A 19984-nucleotide genomic window follows, 5' to 3' on the forward strand; every position below is an offset into this window, starting at 1 on the left:
CTTCACATTTGGCCAAAATTCACATGATGTTAATTTTTTTTGTTTTTGCTCAGATTATCTTTACTTGCACCATTACCTTGATTAATGCACAAGCAGATAATAAGATATAAATATTGAAATAACTGCAACATAGCTATCTAGGGGAGAATAGCTAAATGAAAATAGAGTGACATTAGAAAAGAGCATTTCATAATGAATAGACAAAGAGCACATTTTAAACATGCATTTTCTTCTAAACGTTTTCACAAATTTGATAATTATATTCATTTTATTTAAAGTTAGCTAAGCTTAACTTACCGCAGGAGAAAAAAAATATATCCTCTGTACTATACTTAAAAGTTATAAAATCTAATAGATTTTAGATAGTGGAAATTCAATAGAAATTATTATAGTCATAAAGAATTAGAACACGATAAATACTATAGATTTTTTTAAAAAAATATTGTTTAAGGTAGATAGTGCATATATTATCAAGCTACATGGAAATTGTCTAGAGCAACATTTATTCAGAAGTAAACTAAATGAGGATGCTGAAGATTATTAAGGTCACCATAATGACATTAAACCACTGAGAGGGAGGAGAAAGATTCTGAAAACAGACTCGGTTGAATGCTCAGTGTCAGAAACCCACAAAAAACAGAATATGTGTTTGTGAAGACACATTGCATAAAAAATACTTTTTGAATGGTTATATAAATAACTTCCTTTTTCAAAAGCAACAGGAAATACATTTTACATAATATGACCAGAAAAGAAAACTTCATTTTGTGCAAAGCCTGATATGAATTCATTTTCTTTGTTATGGCTTAACTAGCCTCTCACCTCTAATCATAACAGACTGCTTCTGGTTTAATTATGTTTCTAGTTCTAAGGATGAGTTAACCACTTACACAGGAAATTTGACTTTCATTGATCAGGGAACAAAAAAAAAGTCTATATTCTGATTAACCATTTAACTGACCACCATTTCAGCTTCTTCAGATGGTTGTCTCATAGGCATTGGAGTTAAGCACGTAACGTATAGACAGGATGAAAGAAGACCTCTTCAGATACTGCAAAGCAGCTAAAAATAGCCTTATAAATTAGTTCTTTACTAAATGCACAGTAGAGAGCCTGAGAACTGAAATGGGAGAGGACTTTCACTCCACTGAAGGAAACTGTGCCTTCAGAGACCAAATGGTGAAGAAAATTACTAGAATGAGCAGGACAATTTAACCTGAAACTTGACTGTGCATCATATCCTTCTGTCCAGCTAAGAAAATCAATTCCTCAGCTTACTCTTGCAATTTTAATTGCAAGGCTGATGAAATCACAGAAAAGCAAACATGAGATTAGATTTGAAACTATGTAATTTACTTTGGCAATCAAATAACAACAAAACTATTGAAAATACAGCTTCATTTTCACTTGTATGCTAAGCATGCATTTTTGCATATTCTGAAATACGTGTGCACTATCTATAGTAAACATATTGTAGTTTTTACAGGAGGTCATTGAAAAACTAAATTTTTATTTGGTCTAGATATCAGCATTCTGGGCAGGGGCTACTGAACCTCACATTGCATTTTGTGATATTTTCCCCTATTTTGAGGCTCCGGAAAAGCAGATTTGGTACTCAATATCATTGTGTTTTTCAGATTCTTAAGATATTAAACTAAAAGCATGATGTTTGATATGAAAGACTTTGCTATTGGATGATCATTCTTCAGAACTGTAAATTTTGGTGTGAGCTTGAATTAGCTCTAAGGATTTACCAATACCTATTTTCAATGTTTATTCCCTAGTATAAGATTTGCTGGGCACTATTTCAAATTTCCAAGTTCTAGTGTTCAGTGATTGATAAAACATAACTTCACATAATTGATCACTAATATGGTGTACTTCTTAACATAACCAAAGTAACTTGCCTACCTTTAAAATGAAAAAGGTGTGGAGGAAATAGTTTAAAAACAGGGAAGAAAACCCAAAAGATAGCAACATGTTCCTAAAAGGAATTACTTAATATTTAAAAATGAAATTATGCAAAGGCTATGGAAATCTTAAGTCCACAGTCATATATATATAGCAACCTCCTTTAAGGTTACACTAAATTTCTGTAAACTGAAATTCACTGTTGATAAGAAAAACAAAAATGTTTGACTCTATTGGACCTTACCTTTATTGGAGCTTAATATATCTGATGTAATAAATTCACACTTTTCTATGTTAAATTCATTCATACAATAGGAGCTTATCAAAAAGAATACAGACTAAAGAGTAAGTTGCATAATGAGATTTAATCTATGTAAAATATGTCCCAGAAGAAATGTCCTTTACTTTGATCATATCCCTTGAAACAAGATCCCCTGCTGGAAACCACAATAAAATGTGAGCTTGGGAAAAAACTTCTCTGGCAAGCAAGATTGCTTTTTAAAACAAAAGTCCACCAAGCCCACCAAGCCCATGATCCTGGGGTGGGCTTAATTAATGTCAATGAAATTTCAAAGCTTCCCTGAGGCTTAAAGGGGAAATAAATCTCATTGGGTTCTCCATGCCTTCCTCTCTGAGATACTCAGATTGGACACACACACATGTACATACATACACAAACCCCAGATGTGAACATGTGTGCATATGCATACATACCATACACACACACACACACACACACACACACGCACACAGTAGTTATGTATTTCATTATGAAATGCTCTTTTAAATATTTTATTTATTGCAGAGTAGGTCACACATCGCTTTACCATAATTTTTAACGTGGCTCCAGAATGTCAATAGCTATATTATAATCTTATAATCAGAATGATTTAGCATATTTCTCAAAGTGGACATGGTAATATTTCTGTCTTGCTCTTGAGTTCTGTCATTGACTCATATTTTTATTGAATCCAGAGTGTGGCTCTGTCAAGTTCAACTGAAAAGACTTAACTGAGTAAACTCTCCAGTTATTTTTCATTAACATTTTACTCTATATTCAATAGTCCCTCACAGAACTGAAAAAGTTGGGTTTTTTTCAAGTGCATACTCCATTTCATTTTACTCAGAGTCAGTGAGATTCTGGGCCTCATTACATATCCTTCTAGCAGAAACAAATGAATACAAATGCCAATAAAATTTTTAATTTTCTTCTGTATTGATTATATATGCAAAGACTTACCAAGAGCAGGTTCACAGATCACAGAAAATCATGTTGTCCCTGAGAAATGAATGAGGAGGCCAGAGATGAGTTTTCATTAATACCTAAATATGTGGTTAATGCTGATTCACTGGCTTAAAAGCAAATAGCACATGTGTTTCAACATGAAACACACACACACACACACGCCTTTCAGAACCCTTAAGCTGCTGTACCACCAGGAAACAATCATATTCACTCCTGATCCCTACACTGGAAAATGATAGTTTTCATGAAAATTGTCTCCCAGTTGTTCTTCTCCTACCTTTCCAGTTATGTCAGCCACATCATTTTAAGCCTCTGAGTCACTTTAAAAGTTTGTTATAGAGACTTCAATTTTTCTAAAGATCTCAGAAATATACCAGTGGTTTTAACAAATATGGTGTGACTGCTGCGTGGTTTCATGTTGCCTTTGTAGTTTCTAAGACACTCTAACATTATTTAATTAGCTAAAATTTCTCCTCTCTGGAGAAATGGAAACTCAATGAAATGTCAACAATGCTGTCAGCCTGCTTCAGGCTAAACTCATTACACAAAAACTAAAGGTAAAAATAGTCCAAGGCAGAATTCTTTGTCATAATTTTGAGGCCCACACCTTACGCCAATAAAAACCATATGTGATTCTATGAAAATGCTAAATTGGAAAGAGTACTAATAAATTATCTCAACACAGGCAATAATTGATCAGTCCTGGCATAGATATTTATCTGATTAGCCAAATAAGGTATCAAGTTTTGTTGAGGATTATCTGAGTACTACATTTATTGTATGATGAACCTTTGATTTTCGGTTCTGGTAAGGTGGGAAATGCTCTGTGCTTCTCTTTACTCCTAAAATGAACCTTTTTCCTCAGGAAAGAAAAAAAAAAAACCTTTTTCTTTTAAAGCCGAGTACAGCCAAGAACTGAACAAAAATGCCTCACTTTATCTGAATTATCATGAGGGTTTGGGATCCATGGATTCATTACTAAAGATAATAAAATTTGGCATTTTCTATTGTCTGAGGGTTTATAAAGGCTAAATTTCTTGATTTATTTAAATAGATGATAGGAAAGTGCAAACTACAAAAACAAGTGCTATATACTGAAGGCATGTGAATTACCTCCTTCCCAAGGATAATGCAAATTAGAAGTACATAAAGCTTTGTCTGCACCTGGGATCTTTAATGAGGATAAAGAAAAATCAGACAGAGATTCTCCTGGGGAAAGAGAGGATCGTTATTTGAATAACCTGCAGTGAATTCTAATCAATGCGACGTGACTTTGAAAATGAATGTGGTCTTTCAACCCGCTGTACTTGAGCTGTAATATTAATCATAACTTCATGGTACAATAAAGCTTATGACAAATGCTTATGAAGTGGACTCAGAAAAAGACTGGCTTCGATGTGCCAAGAAAATATGGAACCATGGAAATACAAAGGCTCTGCTTTTTTCCTCCTTGCGAGCCCATTTATTGCTAGTGTATTCTGTTATCTTTCTTTGATTATCTCAGAAGAGGTTGATGCAAATTGTATGTCATAACTATAATTGTTTTCTTTTTTTTTCCAAAGGTGACATTTTACACGTATCTTATTTCCTGATACAGTCTTAGGAGTGTTATTTAACATTAAATTATACCAGGAAACTAGTGTGCCAATCTGCTTAGGATGCATTAATCAGTGCAGCAAACATCTGCAACATAGGAGGGAATTGCAGCCTTGCCCATTAGAACACTGCATTCTCTACAAGTGCATCCTGGACCTGAAGAAGGTTGAGCATATACACAGATTTCCCAGAATGCTGGGTAGAAAAGTGATGTTGACTTAATAATTTCCAAAAAAATCAGCCATCAAGTGTTTTCTACCTAAAAGAAAATGTAATTAGTTTTTGACAAGTTGACATAAAAGGCTTATATCAGAATAACATAATGTGTTAAAGCTAAATGCTGAAGAATCACATGAGGAAGGAAGAAGATGATAAAACAAACATCTTAAAATAATTTAAATCATCTTTTGTCTGAAAGTAATTCCAGGGAAAGGGAAGGCCTGGTGTATTTGCATTGGCCTAATGGAAATAGTGTTTGGTAATCAGAGCTGTCATCTTGGTTATTGTTGTTGCTATAGTGCTCTGAAGTGAACTCCAAAGTGTGTCACTCAAACACACTGTCCAGCATGTGCCATTATTTCATGATTAAACCTTAATCTTAAGGTGAAACAGAAGTTAATTCTTCAAGTGTATATTTTCACAGGACAGTAGCTTCTGTATTTCAGGCCTGAAGTAAAGGGGAATGTTAGGTGGTGCTCACAAATCTGATGGCAGTCTAAGTGGACAGATGCCCTCCAAACTTACTCTTGTTTTGCAGAATTTAAGAACCAGAAGATCTCATGAGACATCTCATATTTCATCTACTGCTTCAATGTCACACTCAAATGATCATGGTCTCTGGGATATAATTACATGCACACACAGATAGAGGTTATATTGAATACAAATGGAATGTGTGTATATATATATGTGTGTATCTGTATATGGAACAAATATGGAATATAATATGGGAGGTATATGTGTACATATATGGAATGTACAAACTCATACACATGTATGTAGGTCTAATGTAGATAAAGGGTAGAGCACTAAATTTGAAGTCATAATCACATCATGAGCCCTCAAATATTGTCTTAAATAAGTGTTTTTAAAGTGCCATTTAATGATCTTTTACTGAGAGTCTTATTCACAGTCAAAAGTATTAATTGTTAATAACTATAACTTGTTAGTGTGATTTTAAAGTTTTAACCCTAATGCTGATCATGTGTAGCATTATTTGACTCTTCTATTATACTAAGAAGTTAGATGCCATATGAGATAAACACTATTTTTATCCCCATTTAAGAGATGAGAATCCAGGGTCTTAGGGATGTTGAATTACTTTCTCAGCTTAATCCAAGTTGTAAGTGGCAGAGTCAAAAATGAAATTGATACTTCTAGTGTTAACATTTCATGTTCTTTAAAAACAACTTAGGTTATAAGTCACATGCCACAAAATTCATGCATTTTAAGTTTACAGTTCAGTGATTATTAGTAAATTTACTGAGTTGTGCAGCCAGCACCATAATCCAGTTTTAGAATGTATTCTTCTCCCCAGTAAGATCCATCATGCCTGTTTATAGTTAATCTCTATTCCTACCCTCAGCCCTAGACAACCACTAATCTATTTCTGTCTCTATAGGTTTGCCTTTTCTAGACATTTCATATAAATGGAATCATACAATATGAGATCTTTTGCGTCTGGCTTCTTTCATTTGAATGAGATGAACCTCATTGAGGTTCATCTATGTTGTTACCTCATGCTTTTTATAATGCATTTGTCTACTCTTCATTCTGCTCACTGCTTCCATTCTATTTTGAGCTGTTTCTATTTTGATCTCAGTTTAGAATGGGAAGAAAAGAAGAAGCACTGCAGCATAAAGGAAAGAATGCTGGGTCCGATAGGAAGAAGACCTGGGTTTGGGTCCTAAGACAAGGCAATTCTATCTCTCAAATACTTTACCTGTAAAATTTTGCTTATTGAAAAGATCAAATGAGATAAGACCCATATCAGTGCTTATAGAACCATCTAAGATGATAGTTTATTATTACTGTGTTTACTACAACATCATGAAGTAAATGACTCATGTTTTTAAGATGGAATTATCTCTCTGTACTCAAGGAATTCTGGATCTGGGGTGAGAAAGGTTGAATAACATAATCTCATCAGTGATAAGGAAATCTAAGTTCCTTCAGTTCAGGTCACCAACACCTGAGTATAAAGTAGACCTAAACCCAAGTTCAAGTTTAGATGCTACAAGTAGTAGGCTTTAATTATTCAAAACTTACAAACCATTCCAAAATTCTATTTGAGGCAGCCCATAGTAGTGGTCACCCACCCTAAATTGTGGAAATGGCATAAGAATCACACGCGGTGTCCTTTAAAACTTCAGATTCCTGGCTTTATTACGATTGGAGCTTAAAATATTTATTTTTAACAATTCTGAGAACAATCCATTTATATTCTAAAATTTGAGAGCCAAACTTGAGTGACACAGTTCTTTGATATGTTACCCAGACCGTGGTCAACATAATAATATTTGAGCATTCCAAAGGCAGATCACAAATTCTCACGGTGCAGAGGTTGCTGTTAGCCTCCAAGATCCATTCTCTCTTGTTCCCTTTTAGTACCATCTCCCAAGAATATTAGCAGACACATTGTTGCCCAGCCTCCCTCACCACTGAGTATAGTAATGGATTAATTTCTGGTCAGTGAGATGTTAATGAAAGTGATGTGTGCTATTTCTGGGTCATGTCTTTAAAAGAAAGTGTTTGCTTTCCATTTCTCTCTTCCTCCTTCTCACTAGCTGGACTTCAGACAGGGTAGTGGTGAGCCATCCCTGACCACATGGATAAGGCCAACACTAGGGACTGGCAAAGCAGCTGTATAGAACTTCAGGTACTGGATAATCTCATGGACTGCTTACCAGCTCAGGTTCTTAAATTACAGAAATAAACTTTTATTTTGCTTATTGATGTTTTGTCCTGTGCCAGTATCTTAACCAATACACTCGCTATAAAAGGCACTCAATGTTCAGAAAACTCAGGCAAATAGCTTTTGAATGTCTCAATTTCTAAGGTTGTTTCTTTTCTGGACACATTTACTTCACAGAGTTTAAGACCTGGGTCTCTCTGCTCTTCTGTGCAATAAGGTGTTCAATTTGAAAAGCCTGAAGATTTGATCAGAGGGGCACACCGACATAAAATCTTGTGGAGGAGGTAGCATAGAGAATATAGTTTTGTATGGCATGGGTTTACATTTTTAGGCTAGGTAAGTTTGAGATCACAGGTATGAATGAATTGAGACCACATGACTGGTCTTCATCATATTTGATTTCTCCAGAGAACTAGGCACACAGTAAGTATTCCAAACTATTTGTTGATTTATCCTCAGCAAAAGACTCCTGCAAAGGCTGGATGCTGATATGATGAAATCTGTAGGCTTAATCATCAGTAATGCACACTGATGGTGTGGCAATTTCTTTAAAAGTGACATATAGGAGTTTGCAGTATTAGGCAGGTGGACTCCATAATTGCAGGGTTCCTTTCAGCTTTAACACTTCATGGTTCCTTTCAGTCTTAACACTTCACGGTTCCCCAAATCCTTTGCTGATTCTCTATTAATTTAAGAATAAAGTACACAAAGATGACAAGTCCCTCCCATCAGGGAGTTTGCACAAGACTCTTAGATAGCCTCATTCACCAGAGAGCAGAGCAGAAGCAAGAAGAATTACAATGCTGCAGCCAATGGAACAAAAACCACATTCACAGAAAGATAGACAAAATGAAAAGGCAGAGGAATATGTACCAGATGAAGGAACAAGGTAAAACCCTGGAAAACAACTAAATGAAGTGGAGATAGGCAACCTTTCAGAAAAAGATTTCAGACTTCCGGGAAGATGGCAGAAGAGTAAGACGCGGAGATCACCTTCCTCTCCACAGATACACCAGAAATACATCTACGCGTGGAACAACTCCTACAGAACACCTACTGAACGCTGGCAGAAGACCTCAGACCTCCCAAAAGGCAAGGAACCCCCCACGTACCTGGTTCGGGCAAAAGAAAAAACTAAACAGAGACAAAAGGATAGGGACGGGTCCTGCACCAGCGGGAGAGAGCTGTGAAGGAGGAAAAGTGTCCACACACTAGGAAGCCCCTTCGCGGGTGGAGACTTCGGGAGGCGGAGTGGGGGAGCTTGGGAGCCGCGGAGGAGAGCACAGCAACAGGGGTGCGGAGGGCAAAGCGGACAGATTCCAGCGCAGAGGATCGGGCCGACCGGCACTCACCAGCCGAGAGGCTTGTCTGCTCGCCCGCCAGGGCGGGCGGGACTGGGAGCTGAGGCTCCGGCTTTTGTCGTAGCGCCGGGAGAGGACTGAGGTTGGCGGCGTGAACACAGCCTGCAGGGCGTTAGTGCACCGCGGCTAGCCAGGAGAGAGTCTGGGAAAAAGTCTGGACCTGCCGAAGAGGCAAGAGACTTTTACGTCCCTCTTTGTTTCCTGGTGCACGAGGAGAGGGAATTAAGAACGCTGCTTGAGAGAGCTCCAGGGAGGGGCGCGAGCCGCGGCTAAGAGTGCGGAGCCCAGAGACTGACATGGGACGCTAAGGCTGCTGCTGCCGCCGCCAGGAGGCCTGTGTGCGAACACAGGTCACTAGCCACACGCCCTTCCGGGGAGCCTGTGCAGCCCGCCACTGCCAGGGTCCCGGGATCCAGGGACGGCTCCCAGGGAGAGCGCACAGCGCGCCTCAGGCTGCAGCGTCACGCCGGCCTCTGCCGCTGCAGGCCCGCCCCGCACTCCGTGACCCTCCCTACTCCCCGGCCTGGGTGAGCCAGAGCCTCCGAATCAGCGGCTCCTTTAACCTCGTCCTGTCTGAGCAAAGAACAGACGCCCTCCGGCGACCTACACACACAGGCGGGGCCAAATCCAAAGCTGAGCCCCTGGGAACTGTCAGAACAAAGAAGAGAAAGGGAAATCTCTCCCAGCAGCCTCAGAAGCAGCGGATTAAAGCTCCACAATCAACTTGATATACCCTGCATCCGTGGAATACCTGAATAGACAACGAATCATCCCAAATTAAGGAGCCCTGTGGATGAAAGGCTCTTGGTGCTGCAGCCAGGACTCAGTGCTGTGCCTCTGAGGTGGGAGAGCCAACTTCAGGACACTGGTCCACAGGAGGCCTCCCAGCTGCACATAATATCAAACAGCAAAAATCTCCGAGAGATCTCCATCTAAACGCCAGCACCCAGCTTAACTCAACGACCAGCAACCTACAGTGCTGGACATCCTATGCCAAACAACTAGCAAGACAGGAACACAACCCCACCCATTAGCAGAGAGGCTGCCCAAAATCATAGTAAGTCTACAGACACCCCAAAACACACCACCAGACGTGGACCTGCCCACCAGAAAGACAAGATCCAGCCTCATCCACCAGAACACAGGCACTAGTACCCTCCACCAGGAAGCCTACACAACCCACTGAACCAACCTTAGCCACTGGGGACAGACACAAAAAACAACAGGAACTACGAACCTTCAGCCTGTAAAAAAGGAGACCCCAAACACAGTAAGATAAGCAAAATGAAAAGACAGAAAAACACACAGCAGATGAAGGAGCAAGATAAAAACCCACCAGACCTAACAAATGAAGAGGAAATAGGCAGTCTACCTGAAAAAGAATTCAGAATAATGATAGTAAGGTTGATCCGAAATCTTGGAGATAGAATGGACAATAGAATGGACAAATTGCAAGAATCAGTTAACAAGGACCTAGAAGAACTAAAGATGAAGCAAGCAACGATGAACAACACAATAAATGAAATTAAAAGTACTCTAGATGGGATCAATAGCAGAATAACTGAGGCAGAAGAACGGATAAGTGACCTGGAAGATAAAATAGTGGAAATAACTACTGCAGAGCAGAATAAAGAAAAAAGAATGAAAAGAACTGAGGACAGTCTCAGAGACCTCTGGGACAACATTAAACGCACCAACATTCGAATTATAGGGGTTCCAGAAGAAGAAGAGAAAAAGAAAGGGACTGAGAAAATATTTGAAGAGATTATAGTTGAAAACTTCCCTAATATGGGAAAAGAAATCGTTAATCAAGTCCAGGAAGCACAGAGAGTCCCATACAGGATAAATCCAAGGAGAAATATGCCAAGACACATATTAATCAAATTGTCAAAAATTAAATACAAAGAAAACATATTAAAAGCAGCAAGGGAAAAACAACAAATAACACACAAGGGAATCCCCATAAGGTTAACAGCTGATCTTTCAGCAGAAATTCTGCAAGCCAGAAGGGAGTGGCAGGACATATTGAAAGTGTTGAAGGAGAAAAACCTGCAACCAAGACTACTCTACCCAGCAAGGATCTCATTCAGATTTGATGGAGAAATTAAAACCTTTACAGACAAGCAAAAGCTGAGAGAGTTCAGCACCACCAAACCAGCTCTACAACAACTGCTAAAGGAACTTCTCTAGGCAAGAAACACAAAAGAAGGAAAGGACCTACAATAACGAACCCAAAACAATTAAGAAAATGGGAATAGGAACACACATATCGATAATTACCTTAAATGTAAATGGACTAAATGCTCCCACCAAAAGTCACAGATTGGCTGAATGGATACAAAAACAAGACCCATATATTTGCTGTCTACAAGAGACCCACTTCAGACCTAGAGACACATACAGACTGAAAGTAAGGGGATGGAAAAAGGTATTTCATGCAAATGGAAACCAAAAGAAAGCTGGAGTAGCAATTCTCATATCAGACAAAATAGACTTTAAAACAAAGACTATTAGAAGAGACAAAGAAGGACACTACATAATGATCAAGGGATCGATCCAAGAGGAAGATATAACAATTGTAAATATTTATGCACCCAACATAGGTGCACCTCAATACATAAGGCAAATACTGACAACCATAAAAGGGGAAATTGACAGTAACACATTCATAGTAGGGGACTTTAACACCCCACTTTCACCAATGGACAGATCATCCAAAATGAAAATAAATAAGGAAACACAAGCTTTAAATGATACATTAAACGAGATGGAGTTAATTGATATTTATAGGACATTCCATCCAAAAACAACAGAATACACATTTTTCTCAAGTGCTCATGGAACATTCTCCAGGATAGATCATATCTTGGGTCACAAATCAAGCCTTGGTAAATTTAAGAAAATTGAAATTGTATCAAGTATCTTTTCTGACCACAACGCCATGAGACTAGATATCAATTACAGGAAAAGATCTGTAAAAAATACAAACACATGGAGGCTAAACAATACACTACTTAGTAATGAAGTGATCACTGAAGAAATCAAAGAGGAAATCAAAAAATACCTAGAAACAAATGACAATGGAGACACAACGACCCAAAACCTGTGGGATGCAGCAAAAGCAGTTCTAAGGGGGAAGTTTATAGCAATACAAGCCCACCTTAAGAAGCAGGAAACATCTCGAATAAACAACCTAACCTTGCCCCTCAAGCAATTAGAGAAAGAAGAACAAGAAAACCCCAAAGCTAGCAGAAGGAAAGAAATCATAAAAATCAGATCAGAAATAAATGAAAAAGAAATGAAGGAAACAATAGCAAAGATCAATAAAACTAAAAGCTGGTTCTTTGAGAAGATAAACAAAATAGATAAACCACTAGCCAGACTCATTAAGAAAAAAAGGGAGAAGACTCAAATCAATAGAATTAGAAATGAAAAAGGAGAGGTAACAACTGACACTGCAGAAATAAAAGAGATCATGAGAGATTACTACAAGCAACTCTATGCCAATAAAATGGACAATCTGGAAGAAATGGACAAATTCTTAAAATGCACAACCTGCCAAGACTGAATCAGGAAGAAATAGAAAATATGAACAGACCAATCACAAGCACTGAAATTGAAACTGTGATTAAAAATCTTCCAACAAAGAAAAGCCCAGGACCAGATGGCTTCACAGGCGAATTCTATGAAACATTTAGAGAAGAGCTAACACCTATCCTTCTCAAACTCTTCCAAAATATAGCAGAGGGAGGAACACTCCCAAACTCCTTCTACGAGGCCACCATCACCTTGATACCAAAACCAGACAAGGATGTCACAAAGAAAGAAAACTACAGGCCAATATCACTGATGAACATAGATGCAAAAATCCTCAACAAAATACTAGCAAATAGAATCCAACAGCACATTAAAAGGATCATACACCATGATCAAGCGGGGTTTATTCCAGGAATGCAAGGATTCTTCAATATACGCAAATCTATCAATGTGATAAACCATATTAACAAACTGAAGGAGAAAAACCATATGATCATCTCAATAGATGCAGAGAAAGCTTTCGACAAAATTCAACACCCATTTATGATAAAAACCCTGCAGAAAGTAGGCATAGAGGGAACTTTCCTCAACATAATAAAGGCCATATATGACAAGCCCACAGCAAACATCATCCTCAATGGTGAAAAACTGAAAGCATTTCCACTAAGATCAGGAACAAGACAAGGTTGCCCACTCTCACCACTCTTATTCAACATAGCTTTGGAAGTTTTAGCCACAGCAATCAGAGAAGAAAAGGAAATAAAAGGAATCCAAATCGGAAAAGAAGAAGTAAAGCTGTCACTGTTTGCCGATGACATGATCCTATACATAGAGAACCCTAAAGATGCTACCAGAAAACTACTAGAGCTAATCAATGAATTTGGTAAAGTGGCAGGATACAAAATTAATGCACAGAAATCTCTGGCATTCCTATATACTAATGATGAAAAATCTGAAAGTGAAATCAAGAAAACACTCCCATTTACCATTGCAACAAAAAGAATAAAATATCTAGGAATAAACCTACCTAAGGAGACAAAAGATCTGTATGCAGAAAATTATAAGACATTGATGAAAGAAATTAAAGATGATACAAATAGATGGAGAGATATACCATGTTCTTGGATTGGAAGAATCAACATTGTGAAAATGACTCTACTACCGAAAACAATCTATAGATTCAATGCAATCCCTATCAAACTACCACTGGCATTTTTCACAGAACTAGAACAAAAAATTTTGCAATTTGTATGGAAACACAAAAGACCCCGAATAGCCAAAGCAATCTTGAGAATGAAAGAAGGAACTGGAGGAATCAGGCTCCCAGACTTCAGACTATACTACAAAGCTACAGTTATCAAAACGGTATGGTACTGGCACAAAAACAGAAAGATAGATCAATGGAACAGGATAGAAAGCCCAGAGATAAACCCACGCACATATGGTCACCTTATCTTTGACAAAGGAGGCAGAAATGTACCGTGGAGAAAGAACAGCCTATTCAATAAGTGGTGCTGGGAAAACTGGACAGCTACATGTAAAAGTATGAAGTTAGATCACTCCCTAACACCATACACAAAAATAAGCTCTAAATGGATTAAAGACCTAAATGTAAGGCCAGAAACTATCAAACTCTTAGAGGAAAACATAGGCAGAACACTCTATGACATAAATCACAGCAAGATTCTTTCTGACCCACCTCCTAGAGTAATGGAAATAAAAACAAGAGTAAACAAATGGGACCTAATGAAACTTAAAAGCTTTTGCGCAGCAAAGGAAACCATAAAGAAGACCAAAAGACAACCCTCAGAATGGGAGAAAATATTTGCAAATGAAGCAACTGACAAAGGATTGATCTCCAAAATTTATAAGCAGCTCATGCAGCTTAATAACAAAAAAACAAACAACCCAATCCAAAAATGGGCAGAAGACCTAAATAGACATTTCTCCAAAGAAGATATACAGAGTGCCAACAAACACATGAAAGAATGCTCAACATCACTAATCATGAGAGAAATGCAAATCAAAACTACAATGAGATATCATCTCACACCAGTCAGAATGGCTATCATCAAAAAATCTAGAAACAATAAATGCTGGAGAGGGTGTGGAGAAAAGGGAACCCTCTTACACTGTTGGTGGGAATGTAAATTGATACAGCCACTGTGGAGAACAGTATGGAGGTTCCTTAAAAAGCTACAAATAGAACTACCATATGACCCAGCAATCCCACTACTGGGCATATACCCTGAGAAAACCATAATTCAAAAAGAGTCATGTACCAAAATGTTCATTTCAGCTCTATTTACAATAGCCCAGAGATGGAAACAACCTAAGTGTCCATCATCGGATGAATGGATAAAGAAGATGTGGCACATATATACAATGGAATATTACTCAGCCATAAAAAGAGACGAAATTGAGCTATTTGTAATGAGGTGGATAGACCTAGAGTCTGTCATACAGAGTGAAGTAAGTCAGAAAGAGAGAGACAAATACCGTATGCTAACACATATATATGGAATTTAAAAAAAAAATGTCATGAAAAACCTAGGGGTGAAACAGGAATAAAGACACAGACTTACTAGAGAATGGACTTGAGGCTATGGGGAAGGGGAAGTGTAAACGGTGACAAAGCGATAAAGAGGCATGGACATATATACACTACCAAACGTAAGGTAGATAGCTAGTGGGAAGCAGCTGCATAGCACAGGGAGATCAGCTCGGTGCTTTGTGACCGCCTGGAGGGGTGGGATAGGGAGGGTGGGAGGGAGGGAGACGCAAGCGGGAAGAGATATGGGAATATATGTATATATATAACTGATTCATTTTGTTGTGAAGCTGAAACTAACATACCATTGTAAAGCAATTATACTCCAATAAAGATGTTAAAAAAAAAAAAAAAAGATTTCAGAACAATGATAGTGAAGATGATCCAGGACCTCGGAAAAAGAATGGAGGCAAAGATGGAGAAGATACAAGAAATGTTTTAAAAAGGCCTAGAAGAATTAAAGAACAAACACCTAGGAGAATTAAAGAACATACAAACAGAGAGATGACCAATACAATAACTGAAATGAAAAATACACTAGGAGGAATCAATAGCAGAATAACTGAGGCTGAAGAATGGATAAGTGACCTGGAAGACAGAAAAGTGGAATTCACTTATGTGGAACAGAATAAAGAGAAAAGAATGAAAAGAAATGAAAACAGCCTAAGAGACCTCTGGGACAACATTAAACATTAAACACACCAACATTAAACATTAAACACACCAACATTCACATTATAGGGGTCCCAGAAGGACAAGAGAGAGAGAAAGGACCCGAGAAAATATTTGAAGAGATTATAGTTGAAAACTTCCCTAACACGGGAAAGGAAATAGCCACCCAATCTAGGGAGCACAGAGACTCCCAGGCAAGATAAAGTCAAGGAGAAACATGCCAAGTCACGTCACATAGTAATCAAATTGGAAAAAAAAATAAAGACAAAGAAAAATTATTGAAAGTAGCAAGGGAAAAATGACAAATAACATACAAGGGAACTCCCATAAGGTTAACAGCTGAAAATGTTTCTCAGCAGAAACTCTACAAGCCAGAAGGGAGTGGCACGATATATTTAAAGTGATGAAATGGAAGAAACTGCAACCAAGATTACTCTACCCAGCAAGGATCTCATTCAGATTTGACGGAGAAATTGAAAGCTTTACAGACAAGCATAAGCTAAGAGAATTCAGCACCACCAAACCAGCTCTACAACAAATGCTAAAGGAAGTTCTATGAGTGGGAAACACAAGAGAAGAAAAGGACCTACAAAAACAAACACAAAACAATTAAGAAAATGTTAATATGAACATAAATATCAATAATTACCTTAAATGTGAATGGATTAAATGCTCCAACCAAAAGACACAGGATCACTGAATGGATACAAAAACAAGACCCATATATATGCTGCTTACAAGACACCGACTTCAGACCTAAGGACACATACAGACTGAAAGTGAGGGGAAGGAAAAAGGTATTCCATGTAAATGGAAATCAAAAGAAAGGTGGAAGGGGGCAGCTTCAATATGGTGGAAGAGTAAGATGCGGAGATCACCTTCCTCCCCACAAATACATCAGAAATACATCTACAGGTAGAACAACTCCTACAGAACACCTACTGAACTCTGGCAGAAGACCTCAGACCTCCCAAAAGGCAAGAAACTCCCCACATACCTGGGTAGGGCAAAAGAAAACAGAAAAAACAGAAACAAAAGATAGGGACAGAACCTGCACCAGTGGGAGGGAGCTGTGAAGGAGGAAAGGTTTCCACACACTAGGAAACCCATTCCCGGGTGGGTGGAGACTGTGGGTGGCGGGTGGGGGAAGCTTTGGAGACATGGAGGAGAGTGCAGCAACAGGGGTGCAGAGGGCAAAGCAGAGTGATTCCCGCACAGAGGATTGGTGCTGACCAGAACTCACCAGCCCCAGAAACTTGTCTGCTCACCCGCTGGGATGGGTGGGGGCTGGGAGCTGAGGCTCTGGCTTCTGTCAGATCCCAGGGAGAGGACTGGGGCTGGCTGTGTGAACACAACCTGAAGGGGGCTAGTGCACCAAAGCTAGCCGGAAGGGAGTCCGGGAAAAAGTCTGTAGCTGCCAAAGAGACAAGAGACTTTTTCTTGCCTCTTTGTTTCCTTGTGCACGAGGAGAGGGGATTAAGAGCACTGCTTAAAGGAGCTTGAGAGGGCTTCCCTGGTGGCGCAGTGGTTGAGAGTCCACCTGCCAATGCAGGGAACACGGGTTTGTGCCCCGGTCCGGGAGGATCCCACATGCTGCGGAGCAGCTGGGCCCGTGAGCCATGGCCACTGGGCCTGTGTGTCCGGAGCCTGTGCTCCGCAATGGGAGAGGCCACAGCAGTGAGATGCCCGTGTACCACAAAAAAAAAAAAAAAAAGAGCTCGAGAGACAGGAGCAAGTGGCGGCTATAAGCGCGGACCCCAGAGATGGGCATGAGACACTAAGGCTGCTGCTGCAGTCACCAAGAAGCCTGTGTGCAAGCACAGGTCACTCACCACACTGTCCCTCCTGGTAGCCTGTGCAGCCTATCACTGCCAGGGTCCTGTGATCCAAGGGACAACTTCCCCGGGAGAACACACTGCACGCCTCAGGCTGGTGCAATGTCATGCCGGCCTCTGCTGCCGAAGGCTCACCCTGCATCCAAACCCCTCCCTGTCCCTGGCCTGAGTGAGCCAGAGACCACGAGTCAGCTGCTCCTTTAAACCCGTCCTGTCTGGACGAAGAACAGACGCCCACAGGCGACCTACATGCAGAGGAGGGTCCAAATCCAAATCTGAAGGCTGGGAGCTGTGTGAATAAAGAAGAGAAAGGGAAATTTCTCCCAGCAGCCTCAGGAGCAGTGGATTAAATCTCCACAAACAACTTGATGTACCCTGCATTTGTGGAATACCTGAATAGACAACAAATCATCCCAAATTGAGGAGGTGGACTTTGGGAGCAACAATATATATGTATTTTTTTTCCCCTTTTCTCTTTTTATGAGTGTGTATGTGTATGCTTCTGTGTGTGATTTTGTCTGTATAGCTTTTGTTTTACCATTTGTCCTAGGGTTCTGTCTGTCCATTTTTGGTTTTTTATTCTTTTTTTTTAATTACTTAAATTTTTATCTTAATATTTATTTTTTATTTTTATAATTTCATAACTTTATTTTATTTTATTTTATCTTCTTCTTTCTTTTTGTTCTCCCTTATATTCTGAGCCATGTGGAGGACAGGCTCTTGGTGCTCCAGCCAGGTGTCAGGGCTATGCTTCTGAGGTGGGAAAGCCAAGTTAAAGACACTGGTCCAAAAAAGACCTCCCAGCACCACATAATATCAAATGGCAAAAATCTCCCAGAGATCTCAATCTCAACACCAAGACCCAGCCCCACTCAACAACCAGCAAGCTACAGTGCTGGACACCCTATGCCAAACAACCAGCAACAGGAACACAATACTATCCATTAGCACAGAGGCTGCCTAAAATCCTAATAAGGCCACAGACACTCCAAAACACACCACCAGATGTTTACCTGCCCACCAAAAAGACAAGATCCAGCCTCATGCACCAGAATACAGGCACTGGTCCCCTCCCCCAGGAAACCTACACAACCCACTGAACCAACCTTAGCCACTGGGGACGTACACCAAAAAAAATGGAAACTACAAACCAGCAACTAGTGAAAAGGAAACCCCAAAGACAGTAAGTTAAGCAAAATGAGAAGACAGAGAAACACATAGCAGATGAAGGAGCAAGGCAAAACCCACCAGACCTAACAAATGAAGAGGAAATAGGCAGTCTACCTGAAAAAGAATTCAGAATAATGATAGTAAATTTGATCCAAAATCTTGGAAATAGAATGGAGAAAATACAAGAAAATTTAACAAGGATCTAGAAGAACTAAAGAGCAAACAAACAGCTATGAACAACAAAATAAATGAAATTAAAAATACTCTAGAAGGGACCAATAGCAGAATAAATGAGGCAGAAGAATGGGTAAGTGACCTGGAAGATAAAATAGTGGAAATACCTACCGCATAGCAGAATGAAGAAAAAAGAATGAGAAGAATTGAGGACAGTCTCAGAGACATGTGGGGCAACATTAAACACACCAACATTCAAATTATAGGGTTCCCAGAATAAGAAGAGAAAAAGAAAGGGACTGAGAAAATATTTGAAGAGATTAGAGTGGAAAACTTCCCTAATATGGGAAAGGAAATAGTTAACAAGTACAGGAAGCACAGAGGGTCTCATACAGGATAAATCCAAGGATAAACACACCAAGACACATATTAATCAAACTATCAAAAATTAAATACAAAGAACAAATATTAAAAGCAGCAAGGGAAAAAGAGCAAATAACAAATAAGGGAATCCCCATAAGGATAACAGCTGATCTTTCAGCAGAAACTCTGCAAGCTAGAAGGGTGTGGCAGGACATGTTAAAAGTGATGAAGGAGAAAAACCTACAACCAAGATTACTCTACCCAACAAGGATCTCATTCAGATTTGACAGAGAAATTAAAACATTTACAGACAAGCAAAAGCTGAGAAAATTCAGCACCACCAAACGAGCTTTACAACAAATGCTAAAGGAACTTCTCTAGGCAGTAAATACAAGAGAAGGAAAAGACCTACAATAACAAACCCAAAACAATTAAGAAAATGGTAATAGGAACATACATATTGATAATTACCTTAAATGGAAATGGATTAAATGCTCCAACCAAAAGACATAGAATGGCTGAATGGATACAAAAACAAGACCCGTATATATGCTATCTACAAGAGACCCACTTCAGACCTAGGGAAGCATACAGACTGAAAATGAGGGGATAGAAAAAGATATTCCATGCAAACGGAAATCTAAAGAAAGCTGG

The sequence above is a fragment of the Delphinus delphis genome, chromosome 17, assembly GCF_949987515.2.
Source record: "Delphinus delphis chromosome 17, mDelDel1.2, whole genome shotgun sequence".
NCBI classification, from domain to species: domain Eukaryota; kingdom Metazoa; phylum Chordata; class Mammalia; order Artiodactyla; family Delphinidae; genus Delphinus; species Delphinus delphis.